Source organism: Macaca nemestrina, chromosome 3 (genome assembly GCF_043159975.1).
Source record: "Macaca nemestrina isolate mMacNem1 chromosome 3, mMacNem.hap1, whole genome shotgun sequence".
NCBI classification, from domain to species: domain Eukaryota; kingdom Metazoa; phylum Chordata; class Mammalia; order Primates; family Cercopithecidae; genus Macaca; species Macaca nemestrina.
This window is the reverse complement of record NC_092127.1, coordinates 84,486,272-84,502,264: the sequence shown is the minus strand read 5'-3', so window position 1 is coordinate 84,502,264 and position 15,993 is coordinate 84,486,272. Positions and strand designations below refer to the sequence as shown.

The window sequence follows — 15,993 nt, the reverse complement described above, 5'->3', positions numbered from 1 at the left end:
GAGCCACGTTTTCCCTGCTCGCCTGCGGATCGCCCTCCCTCCTCGCGCCCGGCTCTCCGGCTCAGCCCAGCACACAGGGCTGTTGATTATTTTCTTTTGCTCTCGGAGATAATTGTTTGGAAGGGTTGGAAAGAGGGCGTTTCCGACACTCTGCGTGTGGGGTGTGTGTGCTGCGCGGGTGTGTGTGTGTGTAAATAAACTTGTCTGGGATTTTTTGGCTGGGTTGAGAAGAGCAATACAAGAAACAGAAAAGGTCATGTTTGTTTGAAGAATGCTCTTAGTTCGTACCCAATGGCGTGGTTTTAAATAAATTTCCTAGTGTACCCAGGAAGACTTAAAAAAAAAAAATACCATTTAGATCTTTAAAGTAAGGGAAAACGGACTGGTGTGGTTCTTCAGACCCTCGAAATACTAGAAATACTATTATTCCAGAATGTAAAAAATCGGTGATATGATGCTTGGCCAATCTCAAAATCCATCTCAATCTCTGTCTCTCTTCTCCTCTACTCTTCTCTTCTCTCTCTCCTCCCAAACTCCTCTTTTACTATTCCTACTGGTAGTTACAAAGAATAAATCCGATTTTTAACTCACTGCCCTATTTTTTAATTTCAAACTTTACTTAAACAAAAACTTTTGTATTTCAGTCTATTTTAGAATAGTAAGTGATTAACATTTCACTTCTTGCCACTTGGGAAAACATAGTTTATGAATTGAAATATAAATATTTTACTGCAGGTCAAATACAAATAAAGCTCGTTCATAAATGCAGCTGTAAATTAACCTCTTCACTGCTGCCTCAAATAAAATATTTGTGGACACATGTTATCCTACTATTAAAGTATACTCTAGTGGAAATAGTTATAAAAATAAGATACAGAATTATGAATACTTTTGAACAATTTTTTTTCTAAGAGAAAAACAGTGGCTAAGGTAAGTCATAGAGTAGGAAAGAAAAAACTTAAGATTATTTAAATTGGTGTTATCAAGCAGAGTGAAAGTTTTGTATTAAAATTAAAAGTGTTTATAGTAATGCAATATTAATTTTTCAGATAAGTGAGGAAAATATAATGTTTTCTTTCTTTAATAAGAAAAAAATGCTGAAAAGACATTTTAAACCATTTTGTATTTGAATTTCAAAAGATAGACTTTGACCATATCAAGACATTACCAACTATGGAAGATAAATTGTTGATAGCAAGTTTAAAACTGTGGTGTGTGTATGCCTAAATGAAGGTGTTATTTCAAGAGTGGGCTACTATTGCAATAGGAAACAGGTGTATTTTGTGACTCATTGATTAATATACATGTTTTGTAATTTTTTAAAGCATAAGCTGTTTGATTATTACTAGTTATTTGACATAGACAAAATAACTGGATGGCTATTAATTATTCAAGTTAATAAGATATTTTTATACTTGTGCTAACGCCTTATAAAAACAAAAAAGGAAATTTTCCGTTTGATTTTTTTTTGTTGTTGTTTTAGCTACGCTTCATAGGAAGTTTATCAGGAAAATATAGTCACTTTTTAATGAGTGAAAACATGCTAGAAAAATGATAGATTCTTAAACATCTTTTCACAATATTTAAAATATCAGTCCAATGTTAGAAATTTTGAAGTTTATAAATAAGCAATGTTTTTAATCAAATAAAGACATCATGCTTTCTTTTGCCAAATTTTCTTTTCTGGAAATTTTCCTTTTTGGAAATTCCTTTTCTCATGCTTTCCTTTTTGAGACTCTTTAAGCTTACTTTCAAAATGAAATCTTAAACACATGAGAGAAAATATGTTCTAAATTCCAATGAATTTTACTTTCTAGCTGATAAAGGAAAACTATAGAATGTTTGGTCTTAATAATTAATAATAATAGCCCCTATTAATGATCCATGAGTGTCAGATCCTGCGCTAAGTAATTTGCAGATATTCTATTTTGTCCTTGCAATAATCCTGTGAAGTGGCTATTATTTCCATTTTACAAACAAGGAAATTGGGGCCCAGAGAAATTAGGTAACCTGGATTAAGTCATAAAGTTAGTATGTAAAAAGTTTGAAATTTGTACCCAATCCAGTCTATTCCAAAGCCTTATGTTTATAACCTCTACCCTATTCTCACTATCAATAATTAATCAATCAATAAACCTTCTCTTGATACTAGAACCTCAGATTTAATTATGATTGTAGGCCCCTAGTTGATATGGCATCAATTAAATTTATAAAATAAATTATAAACAATATACCTCATGGCTTTGATATAGCATTCTATTGCCTTTCCACTAGGGAATTGATTGCATACTTAGCCAAATATGATCAGGGGAAATATTTTTTCTCATCTATCTCATATCCATTAATTTTTTATACCAGTGTAGACACGTATATGCACCATGCCTCTCACTAGTCTATGTCTGTCTTCTTTAAAATGACATATCAGGGTTTTAATAATAATACCTGAGAACACTCAGTTCTCCGATAACTCTCTCTAAGTCCACATTTTTGTGTGAAACACCAAAAAGTGAAGTTGTTTTCTCTGCAAAATGCCCATAACAGCTTCCAATTACCTGGAAGTGGTTTGTGCCTTTACCCTGATTTATGATTTTTTAAAAATCTTAACTAGGAGAGAGTTCAAAGCTTTCATAGATAACCTGATGGGAATTTTTTAAAAGCCCATCTTGAGCATCACCTGAAAAAAGTATCCCCACTCGGCATACATTTTTTGTTCTGCTCTGAAATATCTTTAAAATACTGCTACTTTCCATCATAATCATTATCAATATCCTCATCATTATCCAGAATCTTCAAAAAGGTAGCATATTCTGTTGAAATAAATAGACCTCAAAATTTAGCAATGCAAAATCCACAGAAGTATATCTTTTCTCATGGAACAGTCCAGGGTGGGAATTTCAGATCAGAGACCATTCTTCTCTATGAGTGATCCATAGATTAAGATTCCTTTTATCTTGGGACGTTTTTCATCTCCAAAGGACAGCTCATCAACTACATGAAGCTGGCAGAAGGGCATGAAGGAGCTATGATGGCTTCTTAAAGGTCTTGGTCTTGAAGTGGAACATAGCACTGTGGCTCACATGCAATTGTCAAAAACTCATTACATGCCACACCTAGCTGCAAAGATTACTGGGCAGCCAACTCCAAGATGCAGCTTTATTACTGTGGCGTAGAGAAACAATTCTGAGGGACAGCTGGCTGTCTTCCACATAGAGTAACACAGAAGGTGAATAATCTGATGAAGAGATTAAGTAGACCACACAGCCCTGAATGTGACCTTGAAATTCCTCTGCTCCCTGGAAGTTATTTTGCTGATTACCACTGAAAACAGTTTTAATGACTTTAGGGAAAGTTTGGCAACTGTGAAAGAACTAAGCTTTCTTAAATACTTGTAGGATAGCCAAGGCAAGGTTAGAATATTCAAACAAGAATTTACTGAAGAAAAAAGACAGCAGAAGTAACACAATCAGAGGAAATAGCATAAATAAAAAATTAACTGAGATAAATCTTGGGAACATGCAACTTGTCTGCTGGTGTTTTCAAACCAAGAGGTAATTTTTAACCTCCCACTAATGAGATGTTTACTATTAGTCATAAGAAAATACACAACATGAAGGTCAGAAAAGGTGTGTGGAGCTTTCTTACCTAATATCCAAGGACTCACATCTCAACTCATGTTCATGGGCTCTGCGGACCACCTCTTTTGCCACAGTAATTCACTATGAATATAGTAAATAATCACACTCATTATGGAAGGAATATTCCCTTAAAACAAATAGGGAATAATTTCTTTAACTCTTTTGACTGGCCAAAGATCTACCTAGGATTTTTATTTACCTGGCTCCTTTACCAGAATTTGAGTTGGTTGACATTGGGAATTGTGTCTTATTCAGCTTTGTGTCCCACCTCATACCTACTATGCCTACCACATGGCAGGTTCCAAACATTCTGGGTCATGCATATTGAAATAATGTAGTATACATGAGATGTATGGAAGTAAATTCCCCATTGCCTATAGGATAAAAGTGCAAAATTTATAAAATTAATTTCATGAAGCCCTTCTCCAACTGGTTCCATCTTTTGAATCTAATCTACTATTATTCCTTCTAAGAACCCACTATCCCAGCAGATCCACTTAGCTCAGAAAACTTCATTTGCCTTATGACCAGAGGGGGAGAAAATCTTTAATTAATAATGAACTGTGAGCTAAACTGAAGTACTATTATTTCCATAAAATAAATTTTTGCATATAAAAAATTATTATAGCATAATGAAATAATATTTTTAAATCCCTTGATTTAACATTTTCAGAACGTTTTGGGAAGTTGTCTTGGTGTCTTAACGATTGGGATTTGATGAAGCTACTTCTTAAAATCAATATTCTGCACACCTGTTGTTTTCTTTCACTTCTAATTAAATATTGATACATTGTTATCACAATGCTGACCTTCATATTCAAAGCTGGTACTTTTAACCTGCCAACACAGTAGGTCACGTGCTTTGAGCTGTTTTTCCAGCTATCTTTACTCTCTTACCTTGTCTTTCTAATGACTAATAGGAGGTACTTATGGAATGGCTGGCCACTGTTAAGGATAAAAACTGTGACAATTGAGGATAATGAAAATAATGGGTTCACAGGGTTAAACCCATTACGTTGGCCTCATTAACATCATATTCAAATCAACTAAGCTAATCAAGTACCACATATTCACATATTTTCATATACAGTTTGGACACTAGACAAATATGTATCAAGTATTATTCTGGGCATTAATTTTTAGAATTGTTCTTTGCCAGACCAAATCTGGTATAGCCCCATTTTAATTTACTCATGATATTTTTTCTCATCATATAAATTCCATTTCTATAAAACTATAGCTCTGATACTCCATGGAAAGTGCTATCCCCAAACACAGAAATCCAAACTTTCAATGATAGGCTAGAAAGGGAAAACTCCAGAAGAATGTTTTTTCTTCCATAGGCTCACTGACATAGCTTGATTTTTATTAGCTGTTGTTTTCCTTGTACTTTCCCATAAATATTTGTTATCCTTTGTTCATTGGATTATTAGAAAATATAAACAATAACATTCCAGATTTTGTCAAAGTAGTTACTCATGAAGGAAACAATGGATCACTTTTGCTACAAAACACCAAGTGATGGTAAATAGCTTCCAGGCACTAACAAATCTAAACACAGATTTGTAACGTGGGCCCCAAGCTCTTCTTTGGGGTCTCCCTTTTCCTTTGCCTGACAGAATCAAAGCATCCCGTGCTGGCCTTTGTCCCAGCAAAATTCTCCTTAATCACAGAACTACCTGCGTGCCTTCTGGAACATAAATCTCTTCAGATAGCTAAGTAATGGTAAAGTAATACAAAGTGAGGAAATCCTGTGGTGAAATTTGTAGTTAAGAGCTAACCAGGAAACACTTTGTCCACAGTGCTCAGTGTGCCAATAGTCCGTGTTCCCCTGACAGCAGTCCAGAATGTGATGGTGTCACTTCCTTCTGCTCTCGCCCATTCTCTTCTGCACACAGGACACTGGAAGTCAATAACATAGTCCCCTATCTCAATTCTTCCTATTCTCTATCAAAACTCCAAATTCAATAACTTAGGTAACCAATGTTCTATTAATACTCCTCTCAACAGGAAGAAGTGGACCTTTTATTTAAGGCAAGCTTACATACAGGCACTGGACATTTTATTAAGAGGCCTCTGAATCTTCAAATTGCTAGACAGGACTTACCCAGTTAGAAAAAATAATCTTCAATTTTTAATAACAGAGTTACTTCAAGAATGTACCTTGTGAAGACATAAAATTAGGTTTATAAAAGTCATATTGTTAAGCTCTGTGAAACTCCAAAATTAAATCTGTCTTAAACCATTTCCTATTCTATAATGTCACCCTTTTTGAATTTGCCATTTTTAAGTAGAATAAAGAAATGTTTACAAAATGGTTGTGAACACAAAAATTATATTTTTTTCCCTGGAGATTTTAGACTTCCAGTGTAACCTTGATATCTGCATTTGCAAAAGTACAGGTTTCTTAATATTAGTCTCAATATTTTATTTGAAATCAAAGCCACTCTTCATGCTTGTTTTTTTAAAGTGTGTTTCCATTTAGTTTATCTTCAATTAACTCCCTTTTTAAAAAAAGAATTATATTTTTCTTTGTTGAGAGGAAGAATTCAAGATACTATCCCTGAGTTGTTAATGTTCAGTCCAGAAAGGTTTTTTTCCTTCCCAGTGCTGACCTTTGTTATGCCGTAGTTATAGCAACAAGAAGAGTTCCTTCTGTCTGTCTGTTGTGTTCTCTTTCCAAACTAATGACAGTCTTTTATATGCTGTTGTGTAGTATGGGGAATGCTTTACATGCATTGATTTCTTGATTTACTGATGCATTTAGCTAAACCAGCAATTTGAATGGAAATTTTTAAAATAAATGCAATTAATTGAAATGGAATTTGCACATTATATATGTTATTTATGGAATACAGATCATTTATTTAGGCATTTTTCTAGTTTGTCTTTGAACTTCACTGATCAACTTGCAGTTTAACTTCTCAGTGACCAAGTTTATTTATCCTATCATTATATCTTCTTAATCAAAACAGGAAGAGAGCAAAGAGAGAGAAAGAGAGTTACCCCCCTAGAAGGGGAGTAACATGATGTAAGAAAACGTAGTTTTTCTGCCAACCTGGGTCATACAATCATTATGACCTTAGGCATTCTACCTCTCATTTTACCGATCTGGAATATCAGTTTAATTATAGTAATTACCTATCTCACAGGGTTCATGAGGTTTAATTAATGTTAGCAAAGTGTTGGAGCTATTTAGTAGAACAGTACTATAAAAAGCAAACTACCTGAAAATCACAACTATGTTCTCCCTACATAGTACTTAATTTTACACACTTCTTTTCTTTTTCCTTCAGAGTTAATTTAACATTTATTGCTTCTTTTTTCTGTCCCCTCCATATCTACGTCTATGGTCTTTGCTACTTGAGACTTACTTTGGATGTAAAACATAGCCTCTGTCCCACTTTTGTTAGATTGCACTATCACCTCCAGGAGCTCAACATTTCTGAATCTAACTGGATTGGGATTAACAGTAGTATCTGAGCAAGTAGCTGTGGCTACATACTTCCTTTAATTCCAGTTAGAAACTGCCAGTTAATAATCTGAATTTGATTCTCAAACACCTTGTGTTTGTATCCATGGTGTTAAAGCAAACTGAATTAGACTTCCAGTTTTTTATTGAAAGTTGGAAGTTCTGTAAGTATTGTGTCTGCATTCCATCCTGGAAATAGTAGCTGTAGCTATTATTAGTGATGGAGTCTCTAGTTTGCTGGCACTTTGAGCATTCCCTGCTGTCTAACACTTGCCCACCTAAGCATTGGAATTTGTAACTTAAGGCAACTAAGTACACTTGTGCTAGCTGTTCACTGCACAACAATGCCTGGCCAAATGGGCAAGTAGGAGCTGGAATCCAGCCCATTGCTCTGCTTGCCAAGCCATGTTCTGGTGGGTCTAATTTGCAAAAAGGCATTCTAGGGGCTAGAAATGGCCTTATCAGTATCCCCATTATAGGTCAGTTAAGTAAAGCAATGAACATTGCAGCCACCTTTATTTATATTAAAAGTTAGCATTTCCTCTTTGAAATTATATCCCACAAGATTATATTTAGATTAATATTAAAATCATATTCAATTTTATCTGTATCCCTTTTTTGTGAACCGATTTCACCTAAAACATATTCCAATATGAACTAATTTTCAAATAGAATGTAAATAATGTGAAATTTTCAATTGTATGAACTGATTACCACTGAATCAGGAGTTATATTTCATGGAATATCAACAAAATGACTAGTAATGTGAATTGGATAGTCGTAATAACATTGTATTTCTTTCTTTGGGAACAACTACTCTTTAAAAAGAGGGTGACATTGTTCAGACCCCAGTTCCTTTCTGTTATCTGCTAACATTTTATAGTGGTAGGACTGCTTGAAAGAGCAGTCGTTTTTACCTATTTGTTACTTGGCTCTTTTAAAATGCATGATGATATGATGGCATTTCCTTTAAAATGTTTCTATTTTAAAAGATATCCTATTCCTGTAATTCTTGGCTACTTTATATTAGTGAAAAAGAAATAACTCTGTTACCTAATGGGAACACTGATTGATTTACATACCTTTCTTTACCAAGTATCAAGAGTCCAACATTTGAACAATGTCCAAAAAAAGCTAGCCTCTAGATATTTTACTGCATGCTAATCTCCTTGCAGAGAAAATCAGACAGGTATATTCATTCATTAGAGAAAACAAAATAACTTCATTCTTTAATAAAGAATACAGAGAAAGAAGGTTTTGAGAATTCTGAGTACATGTAAGAGAAAATTACTCAAACTGGCTGGCTTAAATGATGAGGTCTCTTGTAGGGCAGACTCCAGGCAAGGAACAACCTGTGTGGCTTATAGATGTCACACATAATATAGGTTTCTTCCATCTCTTTGTTCATTATTCCCATTATCTTATTTTTTCCTTCAAGTAGTTCCCTCACAGTTACTGCTCCAACATCATATTCCACGCATTAAAAAGCATTCAGGAAAAGAAAAGGACTTTCTTTTTTTTTTATGTGTTTGTGTGTTTAGAGAGAGGAACTTTCCTAGAAGCACCACCACTGACTTCTGCTAAGATCCAATTACCCAAAATTGGGTTATGTGACGACACATAAACCAACCATTTTCAAACAGAATGAGATTGTCTTATTCCTAATAAGTATCTACCAGCCCTGGAACTAGAGGTGGAATCATTCTGAAACACGTGACAGTGTGAAGGATAGGAAATTCCTGAACATAGCCATGATTTGGTTAAGAAGGAAGAAGAAGATAGGGAATTGGATGGTTGTTGGTGAGACCAGTATCAGTGTCTGTTGTCTTATGTAAGTCTATTATCACTTGATTTCTATTGTCTTAGAAAAACTAACCAGCCCTAAATCACATGAAGCATGTCAGATTACATATAACAAGAGAAAGTCAGTTTATGGATGCCAGCTCTTTATTATGGGTTAATTAGTGAATTATAATTTCAGCTATGAATGCCTATAAGCAGGATTTATTTTTAGCAGCATGGCTTTCCCAGCAAAGTTTTGATTTACTGACCTATCTTTATTGAAACTTATCTCATGTTCATCATTGCAGACATTTTATACTGTGTTACATAAATCAGGGAGTATCTGAACTTGATCTATAAGGTATAGGGCTATAGGATGTGAGGAGAAAGCAAAGAGAATGAGGAAGTTAAAAGAAATTAAGAGAAACAATTTAAAAATGGCAAGGTACATCTATTTCCATAATTAAGTATATCTTGAATATTTTCCTCTTATACCTTCTACTGGCCGTTAAAACTATTACCTTAACATATTTGCAAGTAATCAGAAGCAAAGTAAATAGCCAGTCCTTAAAATTTCAAGTTGATCCCCAAACTGACTCAAATTTGCAAAAATCTGGCATAATTTAAAAGTAAATAAATAGAAGCAACACTTAGCAGAAGGTTCCTAACATAAACAAAGCTGTGCACGTTTTGTTTATTTATGGGATCCATGCAAAGTGTCATATTCATTTAAAAATATTCAGCACGAGAGTGATTGATTTTAAAAATTGAATAGAATTAAGGAACATAGGCATTCTTTAAAATTTAAAGTTCTGTAATAGAAAGAATGGCTATTTTTTCTAGTATTATACTTGGGAAAACATTTTTCTCCTTTATGTCTGTTCTGATTTTTTTAAACGTTGACTGTGAGAAAAATAGCCGCCATTTTATTCAAAAGTGCATTTTAATTGGGAGGTAGCCAACCCCACTATTCATGTAATACCTGTATGTTGCTCAAGATTAAGTGTTAAATATTAAGTATGAAATCTCCTAAATTAATCTTTTTTATTCAATATATTTTTATAGCATTCTTAAAAGACAAAACATGTTAAAATCCCTATCCTTATGGAACTTATATTCTACTGCCATGTCTTAATTCAACTAATAGCCATTTACTCTTTCTTTCCAGCCTAGATTATTCTCTATCACATTTTAATTGAATAAGTATTTTTTGAACACGTTATGTGCATGGCATAATGGCAAGTACTGAAGGAATGAGAAACTTCCTTGAAAAACTAACAATTTAATAGAGGGTACTCAGACAGGAAACACACAAAGACAGGTCTAATATTATAATTATCTCACCTCTTCTATATAAAGAAGAATTTCAGTAAGTAGAGTGTAATAAAAACCAGACCCTAAAAATCTCTGTATTGTAAGTATCAATATAGTGTAATAAAAGCAATGAGGAAAGCCTGGATAATTTGGAGGTCTGGGATGCTCCAGAGGAAAACCTCACAAGAGAAGTCTTTGAAGTGGAATGACTAACAACTGGAGAAGGGGAGAAATACTATTTGGCATAAAGGACAGGGTGTAAGCAAAAGCTGGGGAAACACAAGTGCATAGCAGAGCCCAGAAATGGTATGTTGTTGATTGTGGCTGCAGTAATGAGACATCAAGAAGAGACAAGTGATGGGAAATGAGACCCAGAAAGAAGAATACTGTTAAATTGCATACAGCCTTTAAGGTTATGCTGAGGAAAAAGACTTGCTTAGGAGTAAAAAGAGGCCAATATATGTTGTTTATTTCAATATATCTGTACTCCCTTGTGTGTTTTTGTTTATTTTTGTTTTAAAGTATCCTTCTGACTTACATTGGAGAAGATGATTTAAAGGACGTGAGACATTTTGTCCCTTAGCAGCATTTTAGATAAAGATCCCAGCAAGAGGATGGAAGAGGAAGGAGACAATGCAGACAATTTGAGGAAAACCTACAGTTTGTTTGAAGGAAAGACGAATTTCAGAGGACAAGAAGGGTGATTCACAAAAAGTCATCTGGAAGGGAGATGTTAACCAAAAAAAAGATTCCCGAAAGAAAGGATATTCCTAAAGTGAGTGAACCATTGATGCTGAAAGGTCTACAAAGGCTTGAAAGAAGTTTCTAGGGGCAATTCTAGAGTTGTGCTCAGAGCAGTTTTTAACCACTAGTTGGTTTGGGAAGAGATGGGAAACTCCTATTTCTACTGCTGCTTGGAGTACAATGCCAAAATTGGCTTCTGCTCATTTGTGTGCCAAAACTATGGTTATTTCATGATTTATTTTATGGGAAATTATTATTTATTTTACATGGAAAAACTGAAAAACTAGAGGCTTTTGCTACATATTTGAGCTTGCCCCAGATTGAAACCAATAAATGTGGCAATAAGAAAAACTTGTCAGTAAACAGTTTCAAAGACCTAGTGGTTACATGGATAAATGTGCAGTCAAGATCATTCCTTTTCTGGTCTTCATACTGCCATCAAGATGATTTATGGGAGAAGAGAATCCCATAAATTCTAACCTTTGCATACTCCCCAACACTTACCTCCTCCACTACTGGCCAAAGACCATTAGGACTCATCTCTTTATATACTTTATTACTGTTGTATCAGTCACAGCCATAAACCCTGGCTTCCCAGAGCATTGTTGATTTTTCACATTCCAGTTTCTATACATAGCTCTGTATATCCACCTTCTAGTAGCCATCTCCTGACATTGTTGGTTTTTGAGACTGAGTGTCTGCCATCAGCAAAGCCCCCTGTGTTCTCAATAGCTTCTCTGAAAATCCCCTTCATCTTGCTCTTGTTGAAATGTGGTTCTTTGGGAAGCACTTGCATGGCCTGTTAGTGCTGTCAAATTGTGATCCTGGGGAAGGTTCCTTCTTGCTCGTCATTGTCATTTCCAGACTGTTCCATGCTATTCAAACTCTGTTCTCCACTGCTGTAACAGTAATGTCATAAGACTACGCTCCCTACTTCTGTTTCTTGTTTAAATCATCTAAAGGACTGAAGGGCTTTCTTCAATCCATGAAAACTTTAGCTGTAACTCTTGGTTCACACCACCACAACTCTTTCCTTGATTCTGAGTATTTTCAGTATTTAGCCATACAATTCTTCGAGTCCTCTTGCCTCCTTGATCACCTTCCTTCGATTATTTTTTTCTCCCACCTCCCTTCTGTCACTAAACTCTGTGGTCACACTCTGGAACCACTGTCTACTCATCGCTTCCTGTATTTCTGGATCACTTCCTCAAATCATTGGCTCTCAAATATCCTTCAGTGGTCTCTCCCACTGAACCTACAATCCATTGATCCTGCCACTGTTACCGTCATCTTCCCATGCCTCTGTTTCCCTACATACTCAGCTTGGTCAATCATTATAAACACTCCCTTTCAAACACTCTAAATTTTCCATGATCAATCATTTTGAACACTCTCTTTCCTAAACCTCAATTTATTTAGCTATCTCTTGGCTAAACCCTTACTTTGGGATTTGTAAGCTGTGTTTAACCAAAGTAAACACAGTAAAGGAATGCCTGCTCCATTCCCTTCCCTGAATAGCTACATATGGCTGGAAAAATATTTACAAATCTAAGTCTCATGTTAGCTTCATGATAGTTACTCAAGTGGGCCTTTAATGTTGCAGAGCAATTATATTACATTTACTCTTCCTTTTTCTTTCTGTTTTATATCTTCTTTTCTCAAACCTCTAACACCATCTCCCTGTTCTTTATGCAAGTTTCTCCTTCACTGAGTTCATAGAAACTACTAGAATAGCAGTTTCCATGACCTCCTGCTGTCATGTCTACTTACCTTCTAATATCTGTATATAGACATTCTTCCTTTCCTCCCACTGGAATACATTCTGCATGTTTCTCTTCAAAGACACACTATCCCATTCTCACTGGACCACACATAGAGTCTCACTCCAGCAATTCTCCCCTGTTTGTCATCATCAAACTATTCCTCTCAACTGTAGTATTACCATTGGAATACATTTTTAAACAATTTAAACCATACTTTCTCCCTCTACCAATCACCCATTCACTCCTTAGTTAATTTTTTTAAAAGAATGGTATATACCAATGTCATAATTTGCTTTTTTCCTTTATCTATTAAGCTCACATTAGTCCATTTCTTTTCAAGGTTTCCAGTGACTGTACCTTGTTAAATTCAAAGATCAACTTCAGTCTTCCTCTTATTTTACCCATCAGCAACATTTGATGTTCTCTTTCCAGGGCTTTTAGAAAACCAGCCCCCTGATTTATCTCCTACCCTGCTACCCTCCTAACACTGAAGTGACCCAGGGTTTAGACTTTAGACTACTTTTTCTTATCTGTTTACACTCACTATCTTTCTGATCTTATCCAGTCTCATGGCTTTAAACTTCATCTGTGCCCTAGACACTCCAAAATGTAAATCTCCAGTCAGGACTTTTATATCTAACTACTTTAAAATTCCGCTTAAATTATCTACAATTAAACACCTCTCTCCCTTAACTACCCTAAAATGCACTCTTAGGTAATGGCAACTCCATCATTCTAGTTGCTCAGATCAGAAATCTTGGGGTCATTCTTGTTACTCTTTATCTATGCGATGGTTAATTTTATGTGTCAGAATGACTAAGCTAATAGATAGCTGGTAAAACATTACATCTGGGTGTGTCTTTGAGGGTGTTTCTGGAAGAGATTCGCATTTGAATCAGTAAGCTGAGTAAAGATTGTCCTCACCAGTGCAAGAAGGCATCATCCAATCCACTGCTGAATTGAACAAAAAGCGGCAGAAGGTAGAATTCTCTCTCTTCTTGAACTGGGACCTGGGACATACACTTTCTCCTGCCCTCAGACATCTATGCTTCTGTTACTTGGTTTTCTGGACTTGGACTGGGAGTTATACCATTGGCTTCCCTAGTTCTGAGACTTTGGGGCCTGGACTGGAACTATACCACCAGCTTTCCTGGGCCTCCAGCTTGCAGATGGCAGATCACGGGATTTCTCAGCCTCCATGATCTCAAGAGACAATTTCTTATAACAAATCTCTCTCTCTCTCCTCTATCTCTAAAAAGGGAACAAAAATGGAAGCTAAAGAAGCAACGAGAAAATGAGGGAATAAAAAGGCAAATTTTGAGGTGCAGTGATGAAAAACAGAATTCAATTCTGATTACCTATGATTACCTGTATTGTTTCATTGAAGCAAGAGGTGAGGAGTATCTGGTAAATGTAAGGGCAAATTCAATGCATAAAATCAGTGGTAAATATCTGAAACATTAGCTTTGGAAAGCAAGGAGGGAAGTCTAGGACTTAATATAATATATGTAGCATATTAAATGCTCAATGAGTATGTGTTGGCTTGAATTCAATTAAGTAAACAAAAGAAGGGTAAGCTGGTTGAAAGCAATATTGATAGTTCAATATGAAAGAAATGAATGCATACCTTTGCAGTGGATTTTCAGCTGCTCAGGAGCAGAATGCTAAGAAATGTGTTCTTGGATTCATGCAGAGTAGATGATAGGCATTATGAGTGTGGTCAAACTTCATGAAGATGAGAGAATTAGTATATGTTGATCTGCTGCTAACAGTAACAGCAAATGCTTAGTGAGCTCTTGGGCAAAGATTCCATCTGTACCCATCTCTTCATGTTCACAATAGCCTTACTTGATGCATACCTTACTTAACAACCCCCATTTTCCAGATAAGGAAAATAAGATTAAATAACTCCCTCAAGTGTAGCTGAGATTCTCCAGTGTTTTAAACTCTGTTGACATTTGGTATGCTTTTCTGGTTCTGAACTTCTGAACTTCGAGGAGATGAATCAAAATTCCCTTTATTCATAATATGTTAGCTATAGGCTTTGGGTTCAAAATCTTAAATTTATTCTGTGGTAATTTTGGCATTTAAAATAGACCCTATTTAATCTTCACAACTTTTTTTTTAATATTTTGAAGTTTTATAAATATAAAATGAATTATTTTCCATAATAATCTGATATTATCTTTTAAAAAATCTTACAAAGAATGTATTTGAAAATATATATAAGCCAGGATGTGGCTGGTAGGTCAGAAGAACAGGGTAGAGTAGGGCCAAAATTGATGATAAAAAGATGAAGTTTAGTTACACAAATTATCACTATGCTCAGCACTGTCTATATATAAATAATTCTTGGTTAGTCAGGATATTTTATTTCACTTATCTAATAATATATACTGCTCATGTCTGTTTCTGGCACCCCTATTGATTTTTCTCCTTTTTGTTATGAAATATAACAGGTATATTAAAAATAATAGGGAATAATATAATTAATATCATATAATCTTTACATATATTTTAAAACATCAATTTTTTTCCATTTCTTCAGAATTTTGAAAAGTAAGTGAAACAAAAGTTACAGGTAGATTTGAAAGCCTTTTTATATTCACACACTCTCTCTCTCGTTGGGTACATGATTCTGTACATATTCTTTACATATATGTAGCAATACTATTATATGGTGACCATAATTCTGCAGCTTGTGATATTAGGGTTTTTCCATCTTCAAATTTTCCAACACACTTAACAGGTTCATTTTTTGAGATTAACATTGGTTATTCCCTGTTCCAGGAGCATATTTCTTTCCTTCAGGTTTCAGCATGGCTAACTTCAAGTCTTTTCTCAAATGTTGTTTTTCAATAAGACCTACATTTTCCCACTCTTTATTGAAAGTCCAACCCACTACTTCACCTCTTCTCACCCCAGTTCAGGCATTGTGATCTTCCACACATAATTATTTTTTCCCTATAGATTTTATCAACATTTCAGTTAAAATGTGCTGCACTGCCTAGATTTTTCCTTTGCTCCCCTGGGAGAGTCACTCATTCCCCTATTTCTGGTGGTGACTTATAAAGCTAAACTGAGTTCCCCTCCAATAATTGCCCTGAACTAAGAGAGCAGCCTCACTGAAGGTTATGTCCCTCCTATGGGGCAGCCTGCATACAATGATTAGCCTTTGCAAGAGACTTGATTATCTGTCCCCCATGCCTAACGTTGCAATAACTATAATGGGCCAGCCAAACTCTAGAACTTCCTGTAGGATCAGCTGAATCTTCTGTTGCAA

General features: G+C 35.2%; 1 protein-coding gene and 1 long non-coding RNA gene across 6 annotated transcripts in view; one reads left to right on the top strand and one right to left on the bottom strand.

Annotated features, from left to right (window-relative positions):
- The window catches only part of LOC105486311 (uncharacterized), a 237,332-nt gene that overhangs the window by 4,313 nt on the left and 217,026 nt on the right, over positions 1–15,993 (top strand). The window lies entirely within an intron of this gene.
- The window catches only part of LOC105486313 (uncharacterized), a 384,056-nt gene continuing 369,916 nt past the window's right edge, over positions 1,854–15,993 (bottom strand). The window contains exon 8 of the long non-coding RNA XR_011621130.1: positions 1,854–3,716. This is a non-coding gene — a long non-coding RNA (uncharacterized lncRNA). The remainder of the gene's footprint in view (positions 3,717–15,993) is intronic.